The 6,770-nt window shown below is 50.5% G+C and overlaps 1 long non-coding RNA gene across 1 annotated transcript; it reads left to right on the forward strand.

Annotated features, from left to right (window-relative positions):
• Window positions 1–4,175: 4,175 nt before the first annotated feature.
• Window positions 4,176–4,953, forward strand: LOC109939568 (uncharacterized). The gene is made up of 2 exons (XR_002262047.3): window positions 4,176–4,560; window positions 4,652–4,953. It is a non-coding gene; the product is annotated as an uncharacterized lncRNA (long non-coding RNA).
• Window positions 4,954–6,770: the final 1,817 nt, after the last annotated feature.

A 6,770-nucleotide genomic window follows, 5' to 3' on the forward strand; every position in this document is an offset into this window, starting at 1 on the left:
GAGAAGGATGCCTTTCGAAATATCCCCTTTCCCGGTCCCTGTAGCAAGAGAGAGAAAGGGGAAGAGGAAAAGGATATGAATTTAAATGGCGTGGCACACCTTTTTTGACGCGGTCATCATGGCGGAGGTGAAACGACGCCCGCTTCGCCTGCCAAAGGTGTTGCTTGCCTTGCCGCGGAGTTAATGCGACGGGACGGGCGGTTCACGAGGCGGCCATGTGCGCGAGCCGTTCGAGGAACGGAACACGGGCGCGTCGTCTTCACACCATGGGAGAGGGCTCCCCTGCTGCTTCAGGAGGGGACGCGAGCCTGCAGGCGATTTGACCGCTGCTTCCGCTCATCTGCTGCCGCCATTACTGTCGGTCCACTTCTGGCCATATCGACCGTCATGCCTCCTCCCACGGCTAACTGACCCGTGATCGTGGTGCTCGATTGGCACTGTTGGGCCATGCACAGGGTTGCCTCGAGTCGCGACACTGGTTCCGCAGTCGAGAAGGCGTGGCATTGGTGCAAGTGGCGATGCGGTTTCTTGCACGTAGTAACCGGTGCGCCGGTTACATGATATGTGGGCCTGGGCATCCATGCTGGATGCGACGAAGCCGAAGGGGTGCGCTCCGGCGGTGCGGTTGCACGCCATCTACATGGCGGTCCGCCCTTTCGACCGCTGGTTTCGGCGAGGATGGAGGAGTGCTTGTAACCGCGAGGTGGTTACATGCTCCACGTGCGGCGGTTTGGCTTCTTTCGTTTCGGGTCAGCTTGTATGACGTGTGGGACCCAGCCCCCGTGTCGTAGGGGGAGGACCCTGGAGCACGTCGGTGAAGACTTTGCTCGTGACGCTTGGGATGCGAGTGGGGAGAGCCGCCTTTAAAAAGGGATCGATCCCCCGGGCGGTAGCCATGTCTTCGCACTCCCCTCATGCATCGCGCCCTTCCACCTTACGAGCCCCCGGATGGGGAGCACCCGCGTTGCCTTCGTCTTGCTGCCGTTGGAGGAGCGCGACCTCGTGGTTGTTGGCACCCTTCAGCCATCGCTCGGCTTCAAGGATTTTCATCATGCAGCCCGGCTGCATGATGAAAATCCTTGAAGCCGAGCGATGGCTGAAGGGTGCCAACAACCACGAGGTCGCGCTCCTCCAACGGCAGCAAGACGAAGGCAACGCGGGTGCTCCCAGCCCGGCTGCATTCTCTCACTAATGGTCATCCAGGATGATGACCACCAGTTCGATGGTGGGGAGAAGCAAGCCGGGCTGCGGCCTCTGCCCTGCCCTCAGCTTCAAGGATCTTCATCATCCTTGTTGTGGCGGAGGGTGAACTAAGCCGGGGTTCTACCTCCCGCATGGGCCGGCAGGCCGCCCCTTTCTTCAGCATTCAGGGGAGAGGGCGCTCACTAGCCGTGCAGAGGGGGCGAACCTCGACAACGCGGGACTGGTCGGCCGCAAGCGTCATCAGCTCTAGCGTGTCTGGCTCGCTGGCTATGTCGCGGCCTCCGACGCTGCCTCCTGCCGCTCGATCCGGGCGTGGCCGTCCGTCCACCGCACGGGCGACTGTTGCGCCGTGCGCATCGGGGGATCGTCCAAGACGTCGCACGCCGGTAGGGCGGCGTTCGTGTTCTTGGATTGTCTTGTCCTCACTCCAGCACGGCGCCTCCGCGCGGAGGCCGGTGCCGGTCCGTCCGTGAGGACTTGAGTGGGGATCTACTGGTGCAGGCTGGGGCGGCCGCCATTCGTTGGCGTAGCGCCGGCGCGCAGGTGGCCGCTGTCGTCGGTGCTGAGGTGGTGGTCGCCAGAGGAGGTTTCTCCGCCGACGAGACCGTCGGTGCCACCTGCGGTCGGACCTCCGGCTCTTTGGCTTTTATGGCTTGTCCTCGCCCCTCGAGTGGGGACGTGGGCGAGGGCCTTCTTACAGCAGCGTTTACCCTAAGGTCATCGCTGCTGCTGTTTAGCCGCCCGAGGCGGAGGTTGTTGTCGCTGCTGGTGCAGTGGTCGCCGGCGAGCCACCTGGAGTTTGTCGTCCCACAGGTCCTCTGGTGTGGAGGTTGTTCATACCCGCGGGAGTGGAACCGGAGTTCCGTTTGTAATGGCACCCTGAGTACCGTTGTTTGTTCATTGTGGTTGCCGAGGCCTGAACATATGGGTATTTGGGCGTGAAGCCGCGTTTCTTCCTCACTTCGAGCACTAGGACTTGCCTGTCGGCTAGCTGAACCGCTTAACCGAGTGTGAGTTGCCCTGTGCGGAAGGTGACGAGTGAGGTATCCGTATCCCGGAGGCGTAGGAGTTCCTCGGCTCGGTCGACCTTGCCACTCAAGGCCTCTCTTGCTCGGTTTTAGAACCTTCAGCCGCTCTGCGATAAGCTGGAGCCGGAGGCAGCGGTGTCGGCGTGGACAGAGGCGGAGTCGGCTCGAAAAGGGGCTTCGCCGGCCCAGAAGCAGGTGGCTTCCCAGGCCGAGGAGGTGCAGCAGCGGCGGCTAGAGCTTGACCAGGTCATCCGCGAGCGGGACCAACCCTGGAGTCACGCTGCCAAGGCCGTGAGCCGGGCTGAGGTCCTCGGGGGACAGCTGGCTGAGGCTACGGAGTGGCCACCCGAGGTGTCTGCTCGGGCCGGGGCCCTGGCGGAGGCCCTGGCTGCGATGGCCCAAGCGCGGTGCTGGCGTCCTCCTTCGAAGCAGAGATCCTTCCGCCCGTGTCGCCGTCCGAGGCCGGGCCAGATTCCGCCGAAGGTGGAAATGATGTCGAGGGTGCTGCTACTCCCTCTGTCGATGTCTGAACCTACAGGAACAGTTTGTCTGTAGTGTGCGTATGTTTTTTGTGGTCGCCGAGGCCTAAACATCTCATTGTCGTATTATAAAGCTGTGTTTCCTTTCCTCTTGTTTCGAGTATCAGGACTTGTTCGTCGGTAGCAGAATCGCTTATCTGAGCGAGAGTTACTTTTCGCGGAAGGTGATGAGTGAGGTATCCGTATCCTGGAGGCGTAGGAGTCTCTCGGCTCGGTCGGCCTTACCGCTTACGTGCACTCTTACTCATTCGCAGGATTTTGTTATCGATATAGTCGAAAAGGCACAAAAATCGTTCTGGCAGAAAAGTTTTCGAGCGTTAGGACTTGTTCGGTAGCAGAATCGCTTATCCGAGCGCAAGTTACTTATCGCGGAAGGTGATGAGTGAGGTATCCGTATCCCGGAGGTGTAGGAGTCCCTCGGCTCGGTCGGCCTTGCCGCTTACTTGTACTCTCGTCGTTTTCAGGACCCCGCTATCGAAGCAGTCGAAAAAAGCGCGAAAGACGTTCTGGCAAAAGACTTTTTCCGAGGAAAATTTTGACGCAGAGGGGGTTCCCCCCTTCTAGCCCTCAAGGGAGGGTCGGGCTTTACAGAGGTAAGGCTGACCCTTCCTTGACGGTTAGACTTTATTTATGTATGTAAAGAGAAACGAGGTATATGAACGACTTGAAACATCTTAAGGGTAGAAGCGACGTAGCTGTTGGATGTTCCAAGCGTTGCTGTAGACCTCGCCTTGATCGTTGGCCAGCTTGTATGTTCCGGGCTTCAAAATCTTGACGATGATGAACGGCCCTTCCCAGGTGTAACACTTAAGATTCCATTTTGGGATTATTAATATGCTAGCAAAAATAATAATAATAACTACTATTACAAATTTTCTTATCCTTAAAGTCATTTATAAATAAATAAAAAAATATTAAATTCTGATGTCTCAACTATAGATTTAAGTTTTGAAATTTGAAACTAAGTTATTGAAACTAAAATTTTAGTTGAAACTCGGAAAAAGAAATATAAAGATTTTTAATTTATTTAGTTGTGTGAATTGCCTCTTTACTAAATTATATACTTACAAGCATGTAATTAAAACGGTTATGGTAATAAGTGAATAAATCTTGCATTCATGATGGAGATTTTGATTGGTGCACTTGCTTTGAATTTGAAACCTTAAACTTATATTTGAATTCAAAATAGATAAACTAAAAAAATAATCACCTCCTGAGGTCCAGACCGCGTGGCCTAGTCTCAAAATTTCCCTCGCTGGCCCACATATATGTGCACTACGTGTGTTATTTTTTCCCTTTTCTTTAATCCCCTAGCCGATGATGACATATTGGATGACCTCATTTCCATCAAACCCTTACGTGTGGGACCCTTGAAACAGAACGCACGTCCCTGTGCTTCTTCCATGCCGCGCGCTGCAACAAACTCCGTATGGAGATCCGTGGAATCCGTTGCTCCCGCCCGGATAACCCTCCATGGTAGTATAAATGATAAGCCCCCGTGACCCGCTTCTCCATGCCCCATCCTAGTAGATAGTGTCGTTACCGAGGGCCACCATTGCCGCAAGGGAGAAAAGGAAGCTGACGACCGCCGCTGTTGGCCCACATCCTCGTCTCGGTGCTGACCTGGGGAGCTGTGGGCAAGCGAGGATATAGTCAGCGCCCAGGGAACTCGTACCATGGGAAGTTGGGCCTCTGGTGATCGCGGATGGGTGGCAATTTCTCGCCGAGGTTGATCTCCGCCGCAAAACCAAACCTCGACGTGGTCAGATCTTCTACCACACCAATCTCCGGTAAATCTTTGACCGTTGTGTTGACCTCGTTCTCCTCCATGCGTGGCACTAATTAGGGTAGGTTTTGGTGCACTGGCGCGACGGAGGGCAGGGACTCCGGCGGGTCATGGCCACGTCAGTGAGCGGCGCCGTCGCGCGTCTGGTACAAGTGAAGAAGATGGCGCTGCTCCGTCCGATCCGATCTATGCGGTCTGGAGTGCTCGGACATAGCGCTTCGATTTTATTAAAGCTTGGCCGTGCGATCTTGATCGGGTGGCCGAGGATTGGATTAAGCGTTGGCGTAACGTTGTTCGTCGATCTCTGATCTGGCGGTAGTGGGTTCGTACCGGTTATAAAACGGATGGTTTAATCTTGGCGGTCCAATACAGATCGAACGGCTCTGGTTGCTTCTTACCTCTTCGTCGTTGGTTTGTTTTCTTAAGAGCCCCTGGAGATCTTAAGAATCTACCCGTAGTACTACTCAGGTATAGCTGTGTCTGGGAAAACTTATATCTTGGCCCCTGTCCTTTCTGGAATTTGACGTCCAGTCCAGTGAACCAAGAAAATAGTAAAAATAATATAGTAAATAATTTTTAGTACATAAATAAACCCAGAAACTCAATAAATTCATAGCAAATTTATATTAAATTCTTTTTTGTCCGTTCCAGTTCCTATAATTTTGTATTAATATTTTATATTACTTAGTAGCACTGTTTTATCATGAAAACCCTACTAGAATTGATTACTCAATTAATTTTGTAGCAAACACATACGAACTTCGAAAATCCATAACCTCTTCGTTTTAAATCCGATTTAACCCGTTCCAGTTGTGTTAGCTTCTTATAAATATTTACTATGCAGTAACAACATTGATTATACCATGTATCATACTTTTATAATTAGATATTTATTTATTCTATGATAATTGGATTAATCTATGTCTATTGGATTAACTTCTGATCTTATGGTTATAATTTGACTAGATGACCTTTGGTCAAGTAATGACTTAGATTAAAATTGGGTTAACTAATTATAAGATATTCTCTCATATGATGTATACTAACCAATTTATATTATAGTTTAATATTTTAATCACATAGATCTTCTATAAAATCATAACTCCTTAATCGTGACTCCGATTTTAGTAATTCTTGTTCCTACGATCTCGTAGCGACACGTAGATTATTATAACACAGTTTATTCTTATGTTTGGTGTGATGTTAATTTTTCCTATACATGTTTGTTTGTATTGCTACGACTAGCAGTGAGGTCACGTGTCACCTAAAGAGCAAGTTGGTACCTGGAATCTCAAGTCCTAGGCAAGTTGTGCCCTTGATCATTTCTATTTACCCAGTCATGTTCTAATTAATCATAATGATCTGCATAGGTTAATTTTGATGGGACCCAACAGGTTACCCTAGTTTGATTATCTTTATACCTCGACTCCACTAAACTTTTTGGGTAGTACCTGCTATTGCTTTATGTGGTTTTGGGTATGAAGATTACACTATTCATGATTATACTTTTGTTATCAGTTGTTATTTATTGTTCATGTTAAGATCATTATGTTAATTAGAACATGGAGAACCACCCGGGAAAACAGTGCTACCACAAGGGTTTATGGACGCCCTTGGCTGATTAACTAGGAAAGCTAGTGGATGATTACCTTACCCGAAAAGGGCAAGGGCAATAGGGGAGTGGTCAGTGTAGGGAGGTCCTTGGTTGATTTTGCTGCGATGGCGGTCAGTCGAGGGACTCCTGCACTGGAGCTTCCTATAAACTGTAGCGGGTTTTCTGAAGCTAGTGGAACTTTGTAAATGCCTCGTAGTGTTACCCTGCCTCGCCTCCTCGGTAGAGGTGTATGGGATTGGCCGTCTCTTGGCAGATGGGTAACATGACTTGTGGGTAAAGATGCGCAACCTCTGCAGAGTGTAAAACTGGTATACTAGTCGTGCTCACGGTCATGAGCAGCTCGGACACTCACATGATTAAATTATGGAACTTAAACTCAATTTGTCATATGCATTGCATCGCAGGTGAAGTTGTTACTTTTGTTCTACTACTTAATTGGGTTGGTATTTACTTATACTTAGTAATTGCTAATAAAATTTTGACCAACTTTAAAAGCAATGCTCAGCTACAACCATTCTCTTTGGTAAGCCTTACACTTCACATGAGCTTCCATCTTTGGCGAGATCATGCACATTATTCTCCACAACTTGTTGAGCTAT

The sequence above is a fragment of the Zea mays genome, chromosome 5 (assembly GCF_902167145.1).
Source record: "Zea mays cultivar B73 chromosome 5, Zm-B73-REFERENCE-NAM-5.0, whole genome shotgun sequence".
Classification (NCBI taxonomy): Eukaryota; Viridiplantae; Streptophyta; class Magnoliopsida; order Poales; family Poaceae; genus Zea; species Zea mays.